At 34.4% G+C, this 23,889-nt stretch overlaps 4 long non-coding RNA genes across 4 annotated transcripts in view; 2 read left to right on the top strand and 2 right to left on the bottom strand.

Annotated features, from left to right (window-relative positions):
* Positions 1-23,889, top strand: part of LOC139431697 (uncharacterized) — a 193,526-nt gene that overhangs the window by 131,730 nt on the left and 37,907 nt on the right. The window lies entirely within an intron of this gene.
* On the bottom strand, positions 6,657-7,308 carry LOC139431864 (uncharacterized). Its single transcript, XR_011641900.1, has 2 exons — positions 6,834-7,308; positions 6,657-6,732 (listed from the first exon to the last, which is right to left on the bottom strand). It is a non-coding gene; the product is annotated as an uncharacterized lncRNA (long non-coding RNA).
* LOC139431862 (uncharacterized) lies at positions 9,856-10,316 on the bottom strand. The gene is made up of 2 exons (XR_011641899.1): positions 10,033-10,316; positions 9,856-9,931 (listed from the first exon to the last, which is right to left on the bottom strand). It is a non-coding gene; the product is annotated as an uncharacterized lncRNA (long non-coding RNA).
* On the top strand, positions 11,149-11,759 carry LOC139432186 (uncharacterized). Its single transcript, XR_011642058.1, has 2 exons — positions 11,149-11,582; positions 11,684-11,759. It is a non-coding gene; the product is annotated as an uncharacterized lncRNA (long non-coding RNA).

The following is a 23,889-nucleotide window of genomic DNA, read 5'->3' as shown; positions in this document are numbered from 1 at the left end:
GTGTAATATTACGCACGCTTTAAATAACTTTCAAACTCAATGTTAACAGTTTATATAGTTAAAGTGTTGTAAACCATTATTTTGAAACAATGATAATAAATAATCTGCTGAAATTTTTTGTATGCTACATTTTATGATAAAATAAACATTGTTTTCTACTACGACTTCATTTCTTGTTAATCTCCCGTTCAAGTATCACCCGTCAGCATGGTTGAAGACGTTAAGTTTGTTAGCCAACCTTTAACACTACCAATCTGTAATCTTCATAACGACTTCGCTGCAAATAAATTTAAACGACATAGCGAATTATTTGGTGGGGAATGTAAACGTGGTTTGATAATTGGTTCTTCGGGTGCCGGAAAAACAAACGTAATGTTAACTTTATTGACAGCTCTCAACGGGTTGCGCTTTTTGAATGTATATTTGTGCTCTAATTCACTCTACCAAATCAAATACGAATTTCTACGACAATTACTTAAACCTATCCGCTCTTGCGGCTATTATGAATACTCAGATGTCGGACGATTTCTACCACCGTCAAAGGTGAAAGAATATTCAATTATTATTTTTGATGATATTGCTCCTACAGAGCAACAGATTATCAAGGAATATTTTTCATACGGTCGTCATAGAAACGTTGATACTTTTTTACTCGCTCAAAGTTATAGCGCCATTTCCAAGCAGCTTTTACGTGACAATTGCAACCTTTTAGTTTTATTTAAACAAGATCTCACTAACTTGAAACATATTTACAACGATCATTTGCTAGGGGACATTACGTGGGATGATTTTGTCAGAATTTGTCGAACTTGTTGGGATACACCGCACGGTATATTAGTTATTGATTTAGATTGCGATAAAAATAACGGACGCTATCGGAAAGGTTTCGATGAGTACATTATACTGTAAAACCATTGACTTTACGACTGCATGCTCAGTCTCTGTGCGATCATTACACTATCACGTTGAACTATGAATCGTAATGTTGCACAACAGTTAATAGCTGCGCGAGAAGATGTTAAACATAAAATACGCACTTTGAAAGGAGATATAAAACAGAAGCAGTCCATTGCCGAAGCTCAACTCGCTCCACTGAAAGAACCTCTGACAGATATTTCCAAAAAATTACAAACTGTCAATTTATTAGCGCTCGACAATAAATTCGGGATAAAACGTGATTTATTTACCCCGAAAAAGGAGCAGTCACCAGATATCTCAGCCTTACTGGCTGACTTGCAGAAACCTTCTAAAGGACTTAAACTGGAAACTCCTAGAGTGAAACCTAAACGTAGAGTTACGTCAACACCCATTAAACCGGGAGCTAGCATGGATGTTTCACCGGAACTCGCACGGAGTCCGCAATTTCTCAGCGACGAAGAGGTGTTCGAGGGTCGAGATACTACACCTGAGTTTTCTGTTCGTGAGTCAGACACATCTTTAGATGTCTACGAGCGGGACGCTAGGGAGCAGTTGGCGCGCATGAAAGAGAATATGGAGGGAATGATGGAACAGACAGTTATTAGAGAAGCTTTAGGGCAGCTGGACCCCTTACCACGTACCTATGTTACGGGTTTAACAGTAGATGTAAATAACGAGTTCGATCAAACTTACGGTGTTCGTGCACTTACCGATGGATTGTATATCGCAAATCAACCAATAACGTTTGACGGGAAAAACATTTTGGTGGGTGAATTTACTTATACAGGAACACCGGGGTTATACGAGTTGTTATTCAAAAATAAACCGGGTAAATTTACTTTACCAGATGCGAGAAATTACAAAGATATCTTACAACGTTCGAATGTACATAAAAGAGATTATGACGCTTCAAAAAGTATCATAACTGATGATGAAAATGAAAAGTTTGTGAACATAATCAAACCAATTTCCTTGGGTCAAAGACCAAATGTGTACTGGGCTCGATATTGGCCAAAACCTAAAACTGGATCAGGTCACTTAAATAAGTTGTTAGTACCTGCTGCAATTAAAGAGTACGAATACTGGGACGACGTGAACGAATTAGTTGATCGGTTGCGTTTACTACTTGCTTCCGAAGCAGCAGGTCATACTGCTCATCATAACGAAATTATATCCCTCATAGAGGAATTACGGGAAGCGCAAGTCATTCGTTAAGGGTATATAAACTTTTTTCTGTTTCTGTGACGCTTCAGAAGCCAATATGCCTTTAAACCGTTTTGGTGAACATGGTTCTACATCTATCGATAAATTTGGTAAGCATGTTCACCACCATGTTATACAGAACCACATAGCAAGATCCGAAGTTCTACAACCTTCATCAACATTTATTTTAACTTTACGTGGTGATGGAGATGTTGATCCAAAAACAAAACTTTATAAAATCACAAACAAAAGTGGAATTACGGATTACATCAATTCTTTCTACGAAGGTATGATAAAAGATGTTGTAAAGTCCGCTCATGTTCAGTTACTTGTTAACGATATCGTTATTAAGTCGCTCCAGGGAGTCCAACTCAAACGCGGAGATACCATTAAGTGTAAAAATAATGCACCGATAGGAGGACTACCTTTTCTTGTAGAGTTGTTGATTGAAGGGGTTGTAGAGTAATGGTTAGTGTTAAGCGAGATCTCGTTAACGAACTACATGCACCTGCGAGACGACATTATCGGCGACGCCGCGTTCTGCTTCACGGACTATTGGATCTTTATCAAGCTGATTTGGTTGAAATGATCCCATATGCGTCGGTCAATAAAGGTTACAAGTATATACTGACTGTTATCAACGCTTTTTCAAAATACGCATGGGCCTTACCACTCAAAACCAAAACTGGGAAAGAGGTTACTCAAGCTATGAAGGACATTTTGCATAGTAAAAAGAATATTACTCCGAGCAACTTACAAACCGATAATGGGAAAGAGTTTTACAATAGCGATTTTCAAAAATTAATGGAACAACTTAACATTAATCATTACAGCACCTATTCCACTTTAAAAAGCTCGATTATCGAACGGTTTAATAGAACCCTAAAAAATAAAATGTGGAAAGAATTTAGTATGCAAGGAAATTATCGCTGGTTAGACTTACTACCCAAATTACTAAAATCTTACAACAACACAATACATCGCACCATTCACATGAAACCTTCAGCTGTTAATCGACGAAATGAATCTGCTCTGTTAAATACTGTATACAATTCCATTAAAGTTGTCGACCCCAACCACCATAAATTTAATGTGGGGGAACACGTGCGAATTAGCAAGTACAGACACGCTTTTGCTAAAGGTTACCAACCAACTTGGTCCAATGAAATTTTCACCATAGCGACAGTTCAAAATACTAATCCCAGGACTTACCTTATTAAAGATGGTAGAGGAGAACCCATTCTTGGAGCATTTTACGACGAAGAATTACAACGTGTGAAACACCCGGATGTATTTTTAATTGAAAAAGTTCTTCGTCGAAAAGGAAATAAAGTCCGAGTGAAATGGTTGGGAATGGATAGCTCTCATAATTCTTGGATTGCAAAAAAGGATGTATTATAATTTTTACACTAAGAAAATAAAAAACTTTTTTTTTAATTTCGTTGATTTTATTTCAAGTAACCTTTTTAACAACCTACTTTCTACTTTATATACAAGTTTTGTGATACAAGCAAGTATTTTTTTTTTTTTACAAATTAACTGATCGCAATTTAACTAGCCATACATGTTTACGTTTAACAACTCCAATAAGTTGTCCAAAAGATCTTCCCTGCGTAGATCTTCAATAAGATAGTTTCCCCAAGCTAACGTATGACATCCATCCTCCATCACGTAACGTTTATCGTCATGTGCAGAGAGCGCCACTTTATTCTTTAGTTCTGTATACATCGTGTGATAGGAGGAGCGAAAGACATACATCTTTTTTCGCACAGAACCTCCATCTTCGATAATCCGTTTATATTCTGAAACACTTAAGTTTTTATCGATAACATACTTTTTCACACCCTTGGCACGCTTGACAACTCCTTCCAAAGTGTTAATACAATAAGCTTTAGCTCCTGTACCATAAAACGATGTTAATATCGTATTTGGGTACTCATCTTTCATTTTTCCAACTATCGGCGGCCCTGGAGGAATATTATGTCTTGTTTAACTTGTAATTAGAGGTATCGAACATCTCTATATTTTCTTTGATATCCTGGTATACATTCTCAGTAAATATTTCGAGAATTAACGAATCCGTATCTGTATATAACAATAATACGTTTTCACTATATTTCTCTTTTAAAAAATTATAAAAAAAGTTATAAATGACCGCTTTCGACAATTCCAGTACGCTAAACCCTACATACAGAGGTTTGTTATATTTGACCTCCACCTTCTGCATTTCAATGGCTGCCAAATTATGGCAGAAAATTTTCGATGACTTGAAAGTCGGCTTTGCGATAAGAGCTTCTGCACCGGGTCTCCTGTAACGATTCTCCCAATGTGACACTAATCGTATATCGACTCTATTTTCAACATTTTCCATCGTTTTCCCATACACGATATTATTCATTTGTTTATAATGATTTTTCCCAAATTCATTCGTAGCATTCATTCGTTTCTCAGAGTTAAAATCGATATATGGTTTCATCCACGGCGATTGTTGAAATTGCAATGCACGGTGTATTTTGGTTAGCTTAAGACCTTTTTTCACACATTCACGTAGGTTTACATAGTGAATTATGTATTTCGATTTATTTTGTAAGTTCGCAATCAACTTAGGATGCTTCGATCCGGGAGCGATTATGTTTTCGGGACAAAACGGTAGATCATCATGCTGGTTGTGTAACCTTTCGGGATACTCCAAATCCACTTCAAAGACATAACCAAGGTGTTCATCATCTAAACACTCCACATCTATATCTGCTATTTCTTGGTTCGACAACCATCGAAAACCGCCTGTTGGTAATTTACAACTCATTGCATACCCATACAAATTGGTAGCGTCCAAGTATAGAATATATGATGATGGTTTTTCCGGGTTAAAATCGTCAAGGAACTTGTTGTTTGCTATTGCAGATCGTTTTACACACATACAGAGACCGCCTCTAATTCCTTTCTTAAAAAAGTGTAACATGTCAATGTCTGATAACAATTCTAATTTTACACCTGTCATTTTTAACAGAGCATCCCACCCAAACCCGGGCGCAGTATAATAATGGCAAGGATCCAGATTGTAATTCTCCAAAGATATTGTCCTGAAATTTTCAAAGACGTCAGTCAACATTAACACATCTGACGTCAAATACAGGTCACTGTATTCTCCCAACGTTGTACACTTAAATTTATTCCATACAGTCTGTGCTCTAGAGTATTGTTCCTTTGAAATATTACTTGAACTCAATATGTCGTAAAACTGTGTATGATCAGGCAATTTACTATACTCCAACTTTTCAAACGAATCTACGAACGAATATGGAAATACACCTTTCTGGCGCATCAATCTAAATTCTTCAGAGTCTTTGAATTTTTTTTTCACTTCCACACAATCCTTATCATCCAAATATGAAACCAACTTTTCCAAAGAACTCGCCATAAATCTAAACGAGTCGACGAATCTTATTTTCATAAACACTTTGCGTTTCTTTCCCTTGTTATCGGTTGTTTCTCCGACAACTATTTTTTTGGAAAAAGAAATATATTTTTCTTTGTTTTGTGCTATCACCTCTACTTCCTCCTTGTTTAGGGCAATACTTTTCACAAACATGTGGGCATCGTAATTCGACAGGTTGTGGAAAAACACAGGGATAAACATCGGTAATTTATAATTTATATTGCAGACGGAATGCGCAGGACCCCTATACAATCCTGTCAAGTGATCGTGATCACACACTTTCTCTTCTTTGTTTATTGGTTTATCACAAATGTGACATACGGAACTCAGTTCATGTACAAATTGGTCCAGACAGCTTAGCGGTATCATATCCTTTGTTTGCCTCAAATGTTGTTTATAGATCTCTATTACATCCTTCTCCAATCTTATAATAAATTCCAGAGCAGCGTTTCGCCCTCGGTATATTCGGAATTTCGATAAGTTATCATCGTAAGCACACTTAATGTAGTACGCAAACGCGTATGGTTCGTGTTCAAAACATCGGGCCGTATATGGTTTATTATCATCGTAAACTTTTCCTTCTTCGGGCGTTAAGGGTTTCAGAATCGCCTCGAAATCGGCGTACACCACAAACGGAACTTTCATTTTTTTTTCAAATCCTTCAAATTGTAAAACATTTTCCTTTTCTAGATGTCCGAACTTATTCACTTTTATTTGTTCGCTTGGTACTGTTGCTTTCACTTTTTTACAGTCATCCATCTGATGTCGTACCAACTTGTCTTCAGTTGAAAAGTATTGCAAACAACCCTCACAAATATATCTTTGATGTTCATGAGTCGATGATTGTGTATTTATCAGTCGAGATAAGTTTTTTATCCAACAATAGTGGTTATTCCCGAAATTGTCGCTGACTACTAATAAGTTTACATGACGCTCCCGTTTCTGTTTACATATACATACAGTTACAATATCATCTACCATTTTCTCTCCATTATACCAAGAATTTATACCATAGACGTTAATTGAAATTAAAGCGTAAGGGTTTATTTGATCCATGATCGACCAGTTTTTGATAATTGAAAAGAAAAATCAACTGTACTTTTTACTGGTTTTAAATTTATTAATCGTTTTGTCTTACATGTTTCGATAACAAGTTATCATCTTCAGAGACGCTACAAAGAATTAAATTATAAATTATACTGGTTTTAAAAACATGTGGGTTAATTAACGAAAATGAATAATTCTATTTAAAAAATAACTAAAAAATACTTACTGCGTCAAATTTAATTAAGAAGAAACATTTAAATTAAGGTTCAACGTGAATACAATCAAAGATCGGGGTGTAAAACTAAAATTCTTGTTTGTAATTTGTTTTTGGTGTTAACATCTATGCTGTTGCTGTCGAAACAAAACGTAACGTGAACTTGTTCTTAATCGATAACGGAAAGAAAGAGAGATGTAACTAACTGGTTGTACCACTATTGCGAACTCTGTGTACGAATTAAATTGGTTTTTAAAAATCAAAATCACATTCATATCAAATATATTCTATGTTAAGATCAATAACTTAATTTAATCTTATATTATGTGTTCATTATTGTGTTTCCTACTTTCATTTTACAGATCCAAATGTCGATGAGTTTCAAAATGAAATATTTTCCAAAATGAGATAATATAAAACGAGAAATAGGGAGAAGAAAGGGGGGGGGGGGGGGGGAAGGGAAAAGGGAATGTTTGGTCGTAAGGATCCCAAAAAGTGCGAAATTGTGTATACGTACCATCTACACAAAGTCCTCTGCAATTTGGGAGGTTAAGGTTAAGGAATAGGAAAGGGGTTTATCAAGGATTTATAGAGTGGAGTCTTAAATGTGTGTATCTGGTCGTTTAGACATTCGATATTTTGATTTTTGGTTCGACATTTATCTATCTCATATGTTTCTAATAAGTTGAGCTTAAATCCTTTATTCTGTTTATGGAGTAGTGTCAAATTTTTATTAATGTCAAATTCGTGGTTATGGATAATCATATGTCTACCAAAGTTGGAATTTTGGTTATTTTTGTGTTCTTTAATCCTTTGTTTCAATGATCTACCGGTTTCTCCAATATATGTTGCACCACAGGTGTCGCACTCTAATCTATATACACCATTTTGTTCAAGTGTTTGTAATTTATCTTTTGCATTAATTAAAATTTTTCCCAAGGTATTATTGTTACTAAATGAAATGTTGACATTATATTTAAGAAAAGTTTTACGAATAGAATAACCAATATTGCCCGGGTAATTTATTGAGCGATAGATTTTAGTTATGTTTGTTTGTTGTAAGCTTGTTGAAATTAAATGTTGTTGTTTTTTATTATATTTTTTTATGATATATTCAATGTCTGATTCTGTATATCCATTATTTTTGGCTATATTATGGATTATGTCTAATTCTTTATTTCTGCTTTCTTTTGAAAGAGGTGTATTATAGTATCTGTAAATGAAAGCCCAAAATGCTGCAGCTTTATGGTTTTTGTGGTGGTAAGAATTTTTGGGAATGACCGAATCTGTCTGCGTCGGCTTTCTGTAAATGTCGAAAGTAATTAATTTAGCGTTGTTAGTCAAGGTGAGATCTAGAAAATTTAATTTGTTATCTTCTTCAATTTCCATTGTGAAGTTAATATCATTATGCAAACTATTAATGTAGGCATAGAAAGAATGAATTGAGTCTAGGTCTTTGTTATTCCAGATGATTAGTACGTCGTCGACGTATCTGCGCCATAGTAAGATATTAGGATTATTGGTATTTAAAATTTCTTTTTCTAAATTATTGAGGAAAATATCTGATAGCAACCCACTAAGTGGTGAGCCCATAGGTAAACCTTTTTTATATTCATAAATTTTACAATCAAACTGACAAAAATTTTGTTCTGTGCATAATTTTAAAAAATTGTAAATATGTTCAGTATTTGTATCATTGAATTTATCTTTAATTAACTCTTTTGCTAGTAGTAATGCTTCTGTAATTGGAATATTGGTGTATAGATTAGTTATGTCGAATGATAAAATAGTGTAATCTACTGGTAATGTGGTGTTCTTTATTGTGTTGATGATTTCGTTTCTGTTTTTTATGGTGTATTTTGGTTTGAATTGTATGTCATTTTTAAATATTTGTAGTAAAAATTTGGATATTTTATATGTACTTGAATCCAATGAAGATATTATGGGTCTAATAGGTAGGTTTTGTTTATGTAACTTAACGAGTGAGTATGCTAATGGTATTTTAGGGTTCATAGGAATAAGATTGTATATTGTAATATTTTGTTCTTTAAGAAATTCTTGTGATGTTTTTATCTGTTTCTTTACTTTGTTGTGAAATGCGGTTGTGGGGTTTTTATTTAATTCTACAAAGTTGTTTTGTTCAAAAAACTCTAGGGTTTTTGAGTTGTAAATATTTTTGTCTAAAATTACTATACCTGCATTTTTATCTGCCTTTGTAATTGTTAATGAATTTGATCGGATTTTATACTTAATCTTACGCAACGTATTAATTTCTTGTTTATTGTTGTTGTTCTGGTTATCGGGAACTTTTTCCTTTTCTTTCTTCTTCAAGATTTCTATTAATTCCTTTCTTAAATTCTCTTCTCCTGGGATTTTATTAGCAGCGACTTCTAAATCGATGGCCAGTTTTGCTGTGTCTTGTAGTTGTGGTTTTATTGCATACTTGTGTCCTTTGTTGAGTAAGTTCCATTCGTCGGTGGAGAATTGAATGTTTGATAAATTTGTAACTTTTTGGTGGAATTTGTAGGATTTTGAATATCTGGTAATGTTCGCTTTATTAGTCAATATATCATTTTTCCTTTCTTTTAGATTGTTAATCTTCTTTTGTTTAGTTTTCCATAGTCTTGTAAGATCTTCTCTTTTGAATGTTTTGGCTTGGTTTATTATTTCTTCTAATTCCAGGTAGTGAAGTTTTCTGGTTAGATTATGATAAATAAAGTTCAGTGTTCTATTATATGAATCTATGTTTTTATGATGTTCTTTAATTTCAGTGTTTACGTGTTTCATTCTAATTCTGTTTATTTGAGAATCAGTAAGATGTCGTGGAAGTTTGTAGTTTGTGTATTTTGGGAAAAGATTTTCTGTTTTACAGATGGAATTAAACTTGATATGTTGTCTCTTTAATTCAATCTTAAATGTTAATTCTTTGTAACGGTGGATCATTTCGGTAGTACCAAGGTTATCAATTAAAGCGTAAGGGTTTATTTGATCCATGATCGACCAGTTTTTGATAATTGAAAAGAAAAATCAACTGTACTTTTTACTGGTTTTAAATTTATTAATCGTTTTGTCTTACATGTTTCGATAACAAGTTATCATCTTCAGAGACGCTACAAAGAATTAAATTATAAATTATACTGGTTTTAAAAACATGTGGGTTAATTAACGAAAATGAATAATTCTATTTAAAAAATAACTAAAAAATACTTACTGCGTCAAATTTAATTAAGAAGAAACATTTAAATTAAGGTTCAACGTGAATACAATCAAAGATCGGGGTGTAAAACTAAAATTCTTGTTTGTAATTTGTTTTTGGTGTTAACATCTATGCTGTTGCTGTCGAAACAAAACGTAACGTGAACTTGTTCTTAATCGATAACGGAAAGAAAGAGAGATGTAACTAACTGGTTGTACCACTATTGCGAACTCTGTGTACGAATTAAATTGGTTTTTAAAAATCAAAATCACATTCATATCAAATATATTCTATGTTAAGATCAATAACTTAATTTAATCTTATATTATGTGTTCATTATTGTGTTTCCTACTATAATAGATACTATAATAGACCTCTTTCAAAAGAAAGCAGAAATAAAGAATTAGACATAATCCATAATATAGCCAAAAATAATGGATATACAGAATCAGACATTGAATATATCATAAAAAAATATAATAAAAAACAACAACATTTAATTTCAACAAGCTTACAACAAACAAACATAACTAAAATCTATCGCTCAATAAATTACCCGGGCAATATTGGTTATTCTATTCGTAAAACTTTTCTTAAATATAATGTCAACATTTCATTTAGTAACAATAATACCTTGGGAAAAATTTTAATTAATGCAAAAGATAAATTACAAACACTTGAACAAAATGGTGTATATAGATTAGAGTGCGACACCTGTGGTGCAACATATATTGGAGAAACCGGTAGATCATTGAAACAAAGGATTAAAGAACACAAAAATAACCAAAATTCCAACTTTGGTAGACATATGATTATCCATAACCACGAATTTGACATTAATAAAAATTTGACACTACTCCATAAACAGAATAAAGGATTTAAGCTCAACTTATTAGAAACATATGAGATAGATAAATGTCGAACCAAAAATCAAAATATCGAATGTCTAAACGACCAGATACACACATTTAAGACTCCACTCTATAAATCCTTGATAAACCCCTTTCCTATTCCTTAACCTTAACCTCCCAAATTGCAGAGGACTTTGTGTAGATGGTACGTATACACAATTTCGCACTTTTTGGGATCCTTACGACCAAACATTCCCTTTTCCCTTCCCCCCCCCCCCCCCCCCCCCTTTCTTCTCCCTATTTCTCGTTTTATATTATCTCATTTTGGAAAATATTTCATTTTGAAACTCATCGACATTTGGATCTGTAAAATGAAAGTAGGAAACACAATAATGAACACATAATATAAGATTAAATTAAGTTATTGATCTTAACATAGAATATATTTGATATGAATGTGATTTTGATTTTTAAAAACCAATTTAATTCGTACCCAGAGTTCGCAATAGTGGTACAACCAGTTAGTTACATCTCTCTTTCTTTCCGTTATCGATTAAGAACAAGTTCACGTTACGTTTTGTTTCGACAGCAACAGCATAGATGTTAACACCAAAAACAAATTACAAACAAGAATTTTAGTTTTACACCCCGATCTTTGATTGTATTCACGTTGAACCTTAATTTAAATGTTTCTTCTTAATTAAATTTGACGCAGTAAGTATTTTTTAGTTATTTTTTAAATAGAATTATTCATTTTCGTTAATTAACCCACATGTTTTTAAAACCAGTATAATTTATAATTTAATTCTTTGTAGCGTCTCTGAAGATGATAACTTGTTATCGAAACATGTAAGACAAAACGATTAATAAATTTAAAACCAGTAAAAAGTACAGTTGATTTTTCTTTTCAGTTAATTGAAATGTTATTTTCTTCCTCAAATTTTGGTATGTCTCTGATGGGTACTGGGAATGTTACGCAGTCAAACTTTAATTCTGTTTCCCTATAATCTGGGTATGATGATATTCTTTGCGGTAAACCTGTGGGTTGGTACAGCGCGGATATCAGTGCCCAAGCAAAGCACTTATTATCGTTATTTTGCACGTTTATTACCGCTCTCTTCCCTTTTATGGATGTCGGTAAGTCGATGTAGCTCGATGCTCTTGTAGGATTAAACTTGTTACAGTTCACTTCAAGATATAATATTTCCAACAAGGTCCAACCTGCAGTATTAACGCCTTTAGTTTCGCATTTTACTACTTTTCTATTCTTATACTCTTACCTGAGTCCCGTTCTTGGAATTCCGACATTTTCACCATAATCTCGTCCATAAAGTCCTCGTATGTTTGGTACAAGTCTACGGCTACTGTTATAATTTTATTTTTTGTGTTGAATGATTTGATTTCCACTTCTTCCTTCGTATTTATGAAATACAATCCAAAAATTTCCGTATTCACTTTTAAACTACCATTTACATTCCTCACGGACTGTATCAAACTGATAACTTTTTCTCTAATTCGGTTACTGAATTCCTTCATGTCTACGTACTTCCGTTCATGATCGCTCACTCTAAAACTACATATTTTATCTCCAAATATCGAATCTATTTTTTCTACACCATCATCTATTATTACGAAGGCTTTCTGTTTATGTTTGTTGCTGCGCAGATGTGAGGAATAACATTGTCTGGTTACGTGTTCATCACATATTTCACACACTATAACATCTCCTTGTTGATCCTCTTCCACCTTTCGACGTTTCCCAATACATGCTGTGCGTTGATGTCTCACAAGATTATCTGGTCTAGTAAACTCTTTGTAACACACGTCGCAGGTCAACATGTTCACAACACTCTTACTTCAATACTGTTGAACACGATTTTCTATCTGCTATTTAAAGCATACCTCCTCCGAAGTGGGGTTTTCAATGAACTCACGTCGTGTAACCTTCATTTCAGGTCACGTACAAGGTCAATGTCATGGTCACAATTAAGGTTGACTTCAAGGTCTCCGTTGAGGTCAAAGTAAAGGTCATTGTTCAGGTCAAGGTTACTGATCAAGGTCATGGTCACTAAACGTGATCTTGACCTGAGGTGAGCTCAAAGTAAAGGTCATTGTTTAGGTCTAGGTTACTGGTCAACGACCCCCTTTGCAATAGCCGATTCTGGAACCTCCTCCCAGAACCTCAGGGCAAGGTCAAGGTCATGGTCACTCAACGTGACCTTGGCCTTGACCTTGACCTGAGGTTCTGAGAGGAGGTTCTAGAATCGGCTTTTATCTACTACTGGAAACAATAAAAAAAGGAAGCAAAAAAGGTAACAAATTTTCATAACAGCATTAGTTTAATTGGTATAAGAATAAAAATTAATAACTTACCCATTAATACTTCATTTTGTGATATTGACAATGCACTTGCATCCGTTGTGGAGCTTTGCTCTACGGTATTTAACAGTGTAGTATCTGTAATTGTGTATATCAAGTTTATTTATTTATGCTCATAATTTGATAATGCTAGTGAAGTTTTGATTTCAGTTAAATTTGCTTTGTTTAACGCCATTGTATAATTAAAATGTTCAGTTATATTATTATTTATTGGTGGAATGTATAAAATTATAACTTTTGAACAAATATCTTTATGCGGTTTTAAGATTAAGGAATTTGTATAAACAGAACAGTTTGGATGTAGTTGCAGTACTCCTGTTCCGTTTAGTTAAATCGAATTTCGTTCTAGCGCAGATTTACATGATATATCAATATGTTCAATAATTAGAATGACACACAACAAATAAACTTGCCTCACAACTTCCATGCATGTGAACTAAATATATGGGTTTAGTTTGCTGACAAATATACGTATCAAATGATGATCGTTTAACAACTTTTGTGCGGAAAAGCGTGTTAAACAACCATCGCAAAGGTGTACAGAATGACCGTGGTTGTATACTTGTTTAGAAATCAAACGTGATAGATTTACAATTAAAACGTAATGTTCATGTCCATTTTCATATAAATAAAGTAAATTTATATGGGTATCCCGTCGATTTTTTGTAAAATAAATTGGTCCTTCCACCACGTATTCTTTGACACTCCTGACACTCTTCAGCTTGATGGTTAATACTTGCCACCATCTCATCATAAGTTTTATTAAAATCGGCGAATTGTGTAATTACTTCGAATTTGGTATTAAAATTCTTTTCGGACGCGGTAACGGTCTCATCTCCATTTTCATTAATTGTTGTTTTAATAAAAATGGATAAAAGCTCGAGTTGCACCTTCACCGAGCTGTTCAGTTTCATGTAAGGTGTGATAATATTTCCGACAGTATTTGGGGTACGCGCTAGATATGTGGAGATATCATCATCATCATCACGACCTCCAGATATTTTATAAGACGCAACTCGATCTTTGTAACAAGTTGCAATCTTCTCAACACCTTTCTCAATCTCTGTCGTATGATTTATCCTGAGATGTGACTCCAAAGCCATATGATTCGTGAAAGAAATTCCACACAAATCACATACCTTTGATGTATTATCACCCGATAGCGGTTGAGGAAGACGTTTAGAAGGTTGCAAAATTGACCTCACCGTCGATGATGTAGATGGGGGTACATCGATGGTGGATTTCGCTTTCGAATAATTTGCCATTGCTGGAGGTGGCGCTTGTCGCTGAGGACCAACTTCTAAACCATCTTTTATGTCTTTGAAAACTATCGAATCTCGAAAAAGATTTATCGCATAAAGAACACTCGTTCCTAACGTAATTAGTATACGAATGTCGTGTGTGCCGATCGAGACTCCTTTTGGCGCTGAATGACTTTTGACACTTATCACACGCGAACATCTTTAAAGAGATCTGAATTGAGAGTTTCAAATATAAACTTTAACGAGAGCAACCGCTTATTAAAACTGTTGATGTTGCTAGTACCACAGATGAATGTGAAGTAAAAAAATTCTAGAAATAATAGGTATTAATATTACATAAAAATGCAAACTAAGCAGTTTTTATTAAATCACCGTGGTGCAGTAAAGTTCAATGCACCACGTCAGTGGAAGTGTTAAATTACATTGTGGTTACAATAATGCTGAGCAATAGAATTATTGGTGTAAATGAAATACGGATAAATAGAAATTTAAAACGCTAATTAATTATAAGGATGTGAAAAATTAAAAGTTTTTAAATAAATAATAGGATTTTTAATATTTAAGTTTAATGCAAAGTAAATATATGTTTTACTTAGAAAAAAACATGTAAACCTAAACTATATTGTCTTTCGGTATCCAACTGTTATGGGATAAATCGAATCCTAACCACTTAACGAACACTTGATTCTTTCTTCTCTTTAACACTTTTTCAACAAGATACACATCAGGTTATTTCGTCTACGTAAATTTTTATCGCACAATCGTTTTCATCCGTCGGTTGTTGAACGTTAGATAGTTTACGTCCCTGGATATCATAATCTCCATCTACGGTTAAAGGGAATCCAATATGGCGTTGAGATGTAGTTAAATTCTCATCATTCAATACTTTATTCCGCGCAGAACGTAATGTACGACCAAACTTATCAATGCTCACGCCAGTCACGCTTGATCCGCTGTTCATCGGTACGCATAAATTATTATTATTATGATATAACGCCGCTCTCCTTCAGTTCTTCTATAATGGATGTGATTTCATTAATATGGGAATTGTTTCCTGCCGCATGTGAAGCGTACAACAATTTCAATCGATCTACCAATTCGTTAACATCATCCCAATATTTATACTCAACGATTTTTGAGTTCACTTCAAGATGTCGTCCGGATATTAATCCACCCCCAGATTTATTAAATGTAAATAAAGGTTTAATAATTTTAGTATACTTGTACGATTTATTTCCAACTATGGTACCTGTAAAATTTCGCTTATGCGCACCCGTATACGCTAGAACAGATTTGTAACCTTGTTGATCCTCTTCGGTATAGTTCGTAGGTCGTTTTAACTGTATAAGTTCATATAACCCCGTAGAGGCTTGTATGCGTTTTTCGCCTCCGAGAATAATATGAGAAGGTTTAAACTGGACAGTCTTCGATCCAATCATCCAATCGTTTTCATCAGGATCATAACGTATACCCATTCTTTCATCAATTTTTCCTCTTTTACCAAACGTATAATATAAATCACCAATTTGATTCGGTAGATTTTCTATAGGTAAATCCTCCGCCTTCAATTTTTGTTTTGCATCCGGCAGCGTTTTAAATTCATCATCACTTTCAGGAAAAGTTAATTTTTTCCTAAATACCGGAGTTTTAAAATCGGTTTCATCAAATTTCGTTTTAACGTCAACACCGACATCATCAGTAGGTGGATAGTGGTGATGGTAATGTACAGAAGAAGAAGGTTTCACTTCACTTAATTTATTAGTTATATCTTTTAATGAATCACTTAAAGGCTGATGTAGTTTAGCGATAAGACGGTCATCGTTTTCTCGACCGAGTTTAAGCGCTAAATATTTTTTCTTAATAGTATTTGTTATGTTAATTATAGCTTTATCTCTCTCACGTATGGAACGCTTAGTCATTTCATCGTTATGTGACATGCTTACTCTCACAAATACGAGATAACAGCGCAATAATTTAGTCCGGGTAAATAAATTTATCCATTCCTATACGATACCTTCCATCCTTTACTTCAAAATCTTTCATAATAATCATAGGGTTATATTTATCATCGTTCCAACACCGTTTACAAGCTTCCTTGAAAACATCAAACTTCATGTCGGTGTTACCGTGTTCATCATACACGTGTTTTAAATTAACCTCATCTTCTTTGAATAGAATTAAGACGTTTGCATTGTCTCGTATTAGGTGTTTAGGTATCCGCGTATAGGTTTGCGTAAGGTAGAACGAATCAATATTATTGTGTCGTCCCATACAGAAAAATGATCGAATCTTATCCTGTTTATCACATGCTACATCGTCAAATATGAAAATTGAGTTTTGTTTCGCTTCAGACGGATCTATAACGGCATCATTATCGATGAATCTATAAAGTCCTATTTCGAGTAACTGTTTCATAATCATTTCTAAAAATTCATATTTCGGTTGATGTAAAGATTTTGAGTATATAAGAAAGAAGCTATCGCGATTGGCGAAACCGGAAGTGGACTTTATATTAAAAGGTATAAAAAAGGATTGGGTTTATATTTAACTAAAAAGCAACAAAAAAACTTTTAACTAGGCTACCTAATAGACCTCTAACAAATCTCGATATAATAAAATACGCTAAAACACTCAAAATTCCAAATTTTCGCGAAGTGTATATGCGAAATGGATTGCCTAAAGAAGGTCCTAAATATTATGAGTCAGCTGTTGTAAATTTAGAAGATCACCGAGGTAGCGGAACCCATTGGGTAGCCTATAAAAAATTTTGCAATAGAGTGTTATATTTCGACAGTTATGGAGATCTAAAACCACCTAAAGAACTTTTAAAATACTTAAAAAAATGTTTAATTGAGTATAACCACGATAATATAATTTTCAAAAGGATAACCCGTATAACTGCGGTCAATTATGTATAAATTTCCTACTTAACATAAGAAATAACTCATTTGAGTGAAAATGTCACAGACGTTCACACTGGTCAGTACAAAAAGCGAAATCTCCGAAGACTATTATCCACCTATAGAATTAGACCCTAACTCAAGTTACTCGCTGGGTCTTATTGGATTCTATACGTATAACAGTATACCAAACATTGAACAAGGAGTAAACGATAAATTTTACTTTACCGAAATAGTGCTACCAATTAACAATTGAACGAAGCCGTAAGCTAGAAGAATCCAAACTTTCATCGTGATCTTGTTACCGTTACTGTAGTACCTATAGACATAAACTATCAAATTAATGTAAAGCGTAGTTTGCACCATTGATATTTATACGTTTGATATTTTTTGATTATATAATTGTAAAAAAAGGATTTCGATGGTCGAATTGCGAATCGCGTTTGAATGTAATTTTCTGTTCCCTTTATTTTGTAAGTTCAATTCAGTCACTAAGGTATTTGTTAACATTACTCCATCGAAATCCTTTTTATTATTTAAATTTTTGATGTAAATCCATTTTAGTTGTAAGTTAAATTCTGCTGTTAATTAGTTGACTTTTAAAAATTATGTTTAATTGTAAATTTAAATCATATGTGTCTCAGTTACCTTTTAAAAATCGAAGTGTTCACATCGTTGTCATAATGTCTTGGACTGACTTTCGGCTTAAACTGAAGCAGTGTTTAAATACCGATTTCCCAGAAGAAATTACCCAGCTCGATTTGGTACTTGTAGACATACGAGACATCGATGGTGATAAAATAAATGATTCGCAATTTGTACAGTTTTGTGAATTTGAAAATACCATATGGAGAGTTTATCGCAAGGGTGATATTCTGTATTTTGGTAGTGATGAAGACTTTGAAGATCATCGAAAATTTAAAGATTTCCTAAAAGTTAATGGATACTTTCCTGATAATGAATCAGCTAAATTAGTTATTGACCATATTAATGTTAATGATTTTGAATATATTAACGATTGTTATTATAATTATAACTATTGGCATGTGTCAACCGAACGTGTCAAACGTAAACCGCGCGCAATGTCTCTGTGAGTTTAAACCAAAGAAAAAATTTATTCGAAGTTGAGTTGGATTTACCCTATTTATTGTTCATAGAAAACGTCTTACGAGCTGCGCATGGCCTTCCGTTGTGGTGGAGTTAGAAGCGGGCTTGCTTCTCAACGTTTTTTTTACCTACCCGGCTCGCTAAGGGTATTACCGATTAAGATGGTTACAAGATCAATGCATAATAATAATAATAATAAAGGATATTGGTAAACCGAAGAACGCTCATATAATTGAATTTGTAAAAAAAGTACCATAACATTAAGGTTTTTATTATTTTTTTTTACTATTTATTATGTAATGTTTATTATTATTATAAAAATGTTTATTAATACTATTATTGGGTTGATTGGGGGGAAATTAAATTATGTTAAATTGTGTTATTATTATTTTCCGTAATATTCCTAAATTCCTGCGCACGCGCATTCAAGAGTTGTGAGGCGCGCCTTTATGCGTTCAACGTGCCATCTTTCAGAAACGCCGGTTCTAGACAGGAAGTTGTTGCTCCTCCGCTCCTCCGTGACGTCATCCGCCCAATGTAAAATGATAGGGTGGGGTGTCAACCAAAGGCTTGGCTTGGAGGAAAAAATAGGTTGGTACCTATTTTTTTTTCACCACAGCCATAGGTTGGTACCCTTCCCTATCCTTTTACATTGGATTGGTGACGTCACGGTGGTGCGGTGATGCAACTTCCTATCTAGAATCGGCGTTTCTATACTACTGATATTGCAATAGAAAACTTTGAAAGATCATCCTGACAAGTTAAGATATACTTATTAAAATGCTCTGTTTGGCTCAGAGGTTCTACACTGTCCAAAAATATTTTTTCAAAAGGATGGCTGGACGTTGTGGTAACAATCATGGGAACCTTTGTTTTCTTAGAACATTTAGTTTTCTGATAAGTTTCGCACTGCTTTACAAATCTTTTGATATCCTTATACATTTTAGGCGAATGATATTTCATTTTAATCCGTCTATAGGTGCGATTGACGCCCTGATGACCACCTACAAGGACTATAATGATATTCCTTGAGGATAGTATCGATTTCATCTGCGGATAATGTTTGGTTACAACTCGGATGGAATTTTGATAGAACTGTTTTTAAATATGTACCGTAACATAGTCCTAATGACTTCTATTTTGAGTTTTTCGGCATTAATGACGTTACTACTTAATGTTAAAGCTTTAATAGAATTTTGTAAACAAAGTTGTTTTAATTTCAGGAAATTATTGAATATATTAGAATATTCCGTTTTCTCTGTGGTTGAAGCTTTTACTAGAAGGTAGGCTGTTGTTTTGTTATTCTGAGAAAGCGTTACACAATCGGGGACTTGTCTATCTTGAAAATGAAGAAGAGCTTGTTCAGGATCCATAATTATTTGTATGTTAAGACATAAGAATTCAACGTCTACTGTGTCGATGATGTTGTTGTTTAAAATGACATGACGTTGAGAATATGCCAAATACTCTTTATAATCATCATTTGAATTCCCGTTTTCGATATGACATATTCTAGATAAAGTATCTGCAATTGTGTTTTGTTTTCCTGGTTAGCATATTGATTTGCATCGGTTGTTAAAATGAACTCACGAGAGAAATCTGGATATTGCAGGAGGGCGGTTATGTTAATTTCTCTTTTAATTGATGATAAGCTGCGTTAAAATCGAACTTGGCGTTTTTCTTAAGTAATTTATAAAGAGCTTGTGCTAGTACTGAGAAATTCTTAATAAATCTGCGATAGTACGATGCCAGACCTAGAAACGATTGTAATTGAGTTTGATTTGAAGGAATCGGAAAATTCACAATAGATTCTATTTTGCTAGGATCAGGTTTAATTCCTTCTTCTGAAATTATATGTCCCAGAGTAACCTCTTTTCGAAGAAATGTGCATTTGTTAGGTTGTAATTTGCGATTATTTTCGCATAATCGTTAGAAAATTTCTATTAATCTGGAATTATGCTCTTGTAAGTTGTCTAGATACACGAAACACTTAATATCTTGTAGGCCCGTAAGTACATTGCTCATGAGTCGTTGAAAGGTGGCTGGAGATCCTTTTAACCCTATTGGAAGACGTTTATATTGGTAATGACCTTCAAAGGAAAAAGCCGTGAGATGCCGACTAGCTTCATCAAGTGGAATCTGATGAAATCCGGAAGCTAAGTCAATTACTGAAAAATATTTAGATCTGCCTAGTTGATCCAGAATTTCGGTGATGTTGGGTAACGGATACGCATCGGATTCGGTTACATCGTTTAATTTCCTAAAATCAACTACAAGTCTCCAACATTTTTGACCGTTGTTGTCCGCTTTTTTGGGAACCACTAAAATTGGAAAATTATATGGTGATTTGCTATTTTCACTAATGTTTTCCGAAAGTATTTTTTGAATTTGGGACTTGAGCTCGTCTTTTTGAGATTCTGGCAATCGGTATGGTCGAACAAATATTGGCTTGTTTGTAGTTAGAGGAATTGTAGCTTTATTGCGTCGGTATGGGTTAAAATGTCACCTTTTAAGTAGAACAAATTGGAAAATTCTATGCAGATGTTTAAAAGTGAATTGCGTTCTTCAACATTTAGGTGCTCCATATAGATTTTAGCTTCTATCTGTCTAATTCGCGAATAACTAGTATCGTTTTGAAATTCTAGGATATCATAATTATCTAAATTGGCGAATTCTATTTGCTGTACATTTACTTCCATCGGAATTTCTGTTGAATTTAATATAGTGACCGGACAAAATCCGTTTTGAGGAGATGTGATTGAGTTACCAATTATTACGCCTGGACTCAGCTCCTTTTGGAGACATAACTGAGGTCCGTTACAATTAGTAGGGATCAAAACTCTGGATTCGGTGCGAGCCGGTATGTTGACCAAATCGACAGTTGAAACTTTAAACGAACATATTTTATCATCTACTTTGAATGTTAGCATCGAGATTGAATAATTAATAATGGCTTGGAATTTTATTACACAATCTTTTCCTAAGATACCATCGTAGGATAATGGAAAATTATCAGGGACGATATGAATCGTATGCGTAGGCGAAACTGAGTGATTTAAGATAAATTTAGCTTCACAAGAACCCAAGGAAGTTACAACTTTCATCGGTTATACCTTTAAGTCGGAGTTTATTATTTGTGTCAACGAACGAGTTATCGTCGGTGCGATTGAGTTTTAAAACAGTGATATCAGAACTCGTGTCTAATAAACGATTAGCGACCTTGTTTGTGGCTATGTCGAGTGGAATAGTTACAACAGACGGAGACAACTGTCTGTTTGAATGGAATTAGCAGATTCAGCGAAATTGAAGTTAGAATTAAAATTAGCGCTAAATGCAGAGACAGAGGCGGATTCGGAGTTAGAAATGTTACATGTGTCATTGATTTCTAGGCAGTTTTGAGATCTTGCGCTCGAATCACACTGCCAGACGCGACTCGACCCGACGCGTTTCCCGAATTCTGAATGTTATGATGTTGATTAACTCCGGATGGACCTGGTGCAGAAGTATTCTGCGGCAACGATGTTGAAGAATTAGAATTAGTAACCGGAAACCCGTTATTCTGACGTCGTGCGTTATTAAATTGCCGTTTTTTCCACTGATCGATTGTATGCCCTAGGTTTTTGCAATATCGATAAATAATTGCGGCATGATTGATCTGAAATTCTCGTTTGACTTCCGGTTACTGTGAATTCGAACTAGGATATTTGGGAAAAGCAAAGAGAGATTTGAACAGCAGTTGGCAGCTATATGATTGGGCTTTCCACGGTTGTAGCATTTCTTTGTGGCTTTGGAATTTTGCAAATTCGAATAATTTACTGGTTTTGAACTTTTGTTTACGCGTGCTTCCTCTACCGCGGCTTCTACAGCTTCCTTAAACTTACTAAACCTACTCACTTTAATTATAAGTTTAATTGATCCATGCAATCCCTCTACAAATGCGCTCAATACTGCTTTTGCATTTTAATTTTGTATAATATCTGCAGATTCTTACCAATGACTAGCGATACAAGCATCAGTTAAATCTAAACTTAACCTTTCCAATCGATTCGCGAATGATCTAATGTCCTCCCCGGTTGCTGTTTCGAATTTAAGTTCGGTTTGAATTTCCGCTAGGGTTCTTTTTTCACGATACTGCTCTTGTAATATTACTTTAAGGTCTTCCCACGATGCAAATGTTTTACACTTTATTAAATTGTATGCATTACCGGACAGCTTTGTTTTAATTACGCTCAATAACAATTCTTTATCCGCACGTGTGGTACATGTGGCGCAAACGATGTCGCAACACGCGATAAATTTATGAAGTTCTTCGCAACTACCACGAAATTCTGGTATCATCTTTGGTGCTATGTCTACTTGGAGAGGCATGATTTTTGATCGATTACTTCTAATACGAGTAAATCGGCTTTAGGAAGGGAGTTATCGTTCTCTCCGGACATATAAAGTTACATGAAGAAATAAGACTAGAAATAAGAGTCGATTTACGCGATTAAGACGATCCAGGGACGACTCAGAGACGATCCAGAGACAATTCAGAGACTATCCATAGACAATTCAGAGACTATCCATAGACAATTCAGAGACGATCCAGCGATGGTTCACTGCTATGCTCGCACTTTTCACTGCTTTTCACAGACACTTAAACTGGCACTGGTAACGGTCCCAAGGGATGATCGGTTGAACTCGAATTTTTTGTTCGTTAGCTGCTCGTTGTTTACCCTTTGTTTTTTATGACTATCGCTATTTGCTCCAGCGGTTTAAGTTTTGTTGTTATATGGTTGTCTTTTCTTCAATCACTACCCCACACCTGACACCACTTTGTTGGAACTTATGGTGGCTAAGTTCCGTTTTTGGGTTGGTGATTGAAACAACTGGTATAACTAAATATATTTATTGTTGTGTGCTTCCCAACAGTGCTTTCGATTTTACCACTTAAATCGATCTAATCCTAATTTAACATTATTCTATCGAACTTGCATTTCCCAACCGATGGTCTCATCATTTTCAACCAATCAAAATTTAATCAAGCGATATATTGACCCAATAAAACGCACTTGGCAACAAGTCCAAGATTGCTGACAAAGTAGAAAAATCTTGCCAAAACACCGATGCAAAACTCTTTTAAGACACTCTTATCTCAAAAACGTGGTATCAGCCCATTTAAAAATCAGACGCCTCAATCGAACCCAAAGACACAACGGTTCGAAGACGACTAGTTAAACCACTTGTAACCACGAAAACAATATCTAAACGGAAATAAATCCTCCACCCCAATCAATCATAACATAATAAAAATCACTAATAATGCATCGAATCTTACGTCAAATCAACCATAGATGGTGTTAAATTATGAAAACAATGAAATTACGAAAA

The sequence above is a fragment of the Onthophagus taurus genome, chromosome 11, assembly GCF_036711975.1.
Source record: "Onthophagus taurus isolate NC chromosome 11, IU_Otau_3.0, whole genome shotgun sequence".
Taxonomy (NCBI): Eukaryota; Metazoa; Arthropoda; class Insecta; order Coleoptera; family Scarabaeidae; genus Onthophagus; species Onthophagus taurus.
The sequence above is the reverse complement of the archived record's forward strand: the minus strand, read 5'-3'. Positions and strand labels throughout refer to the sequence as shown.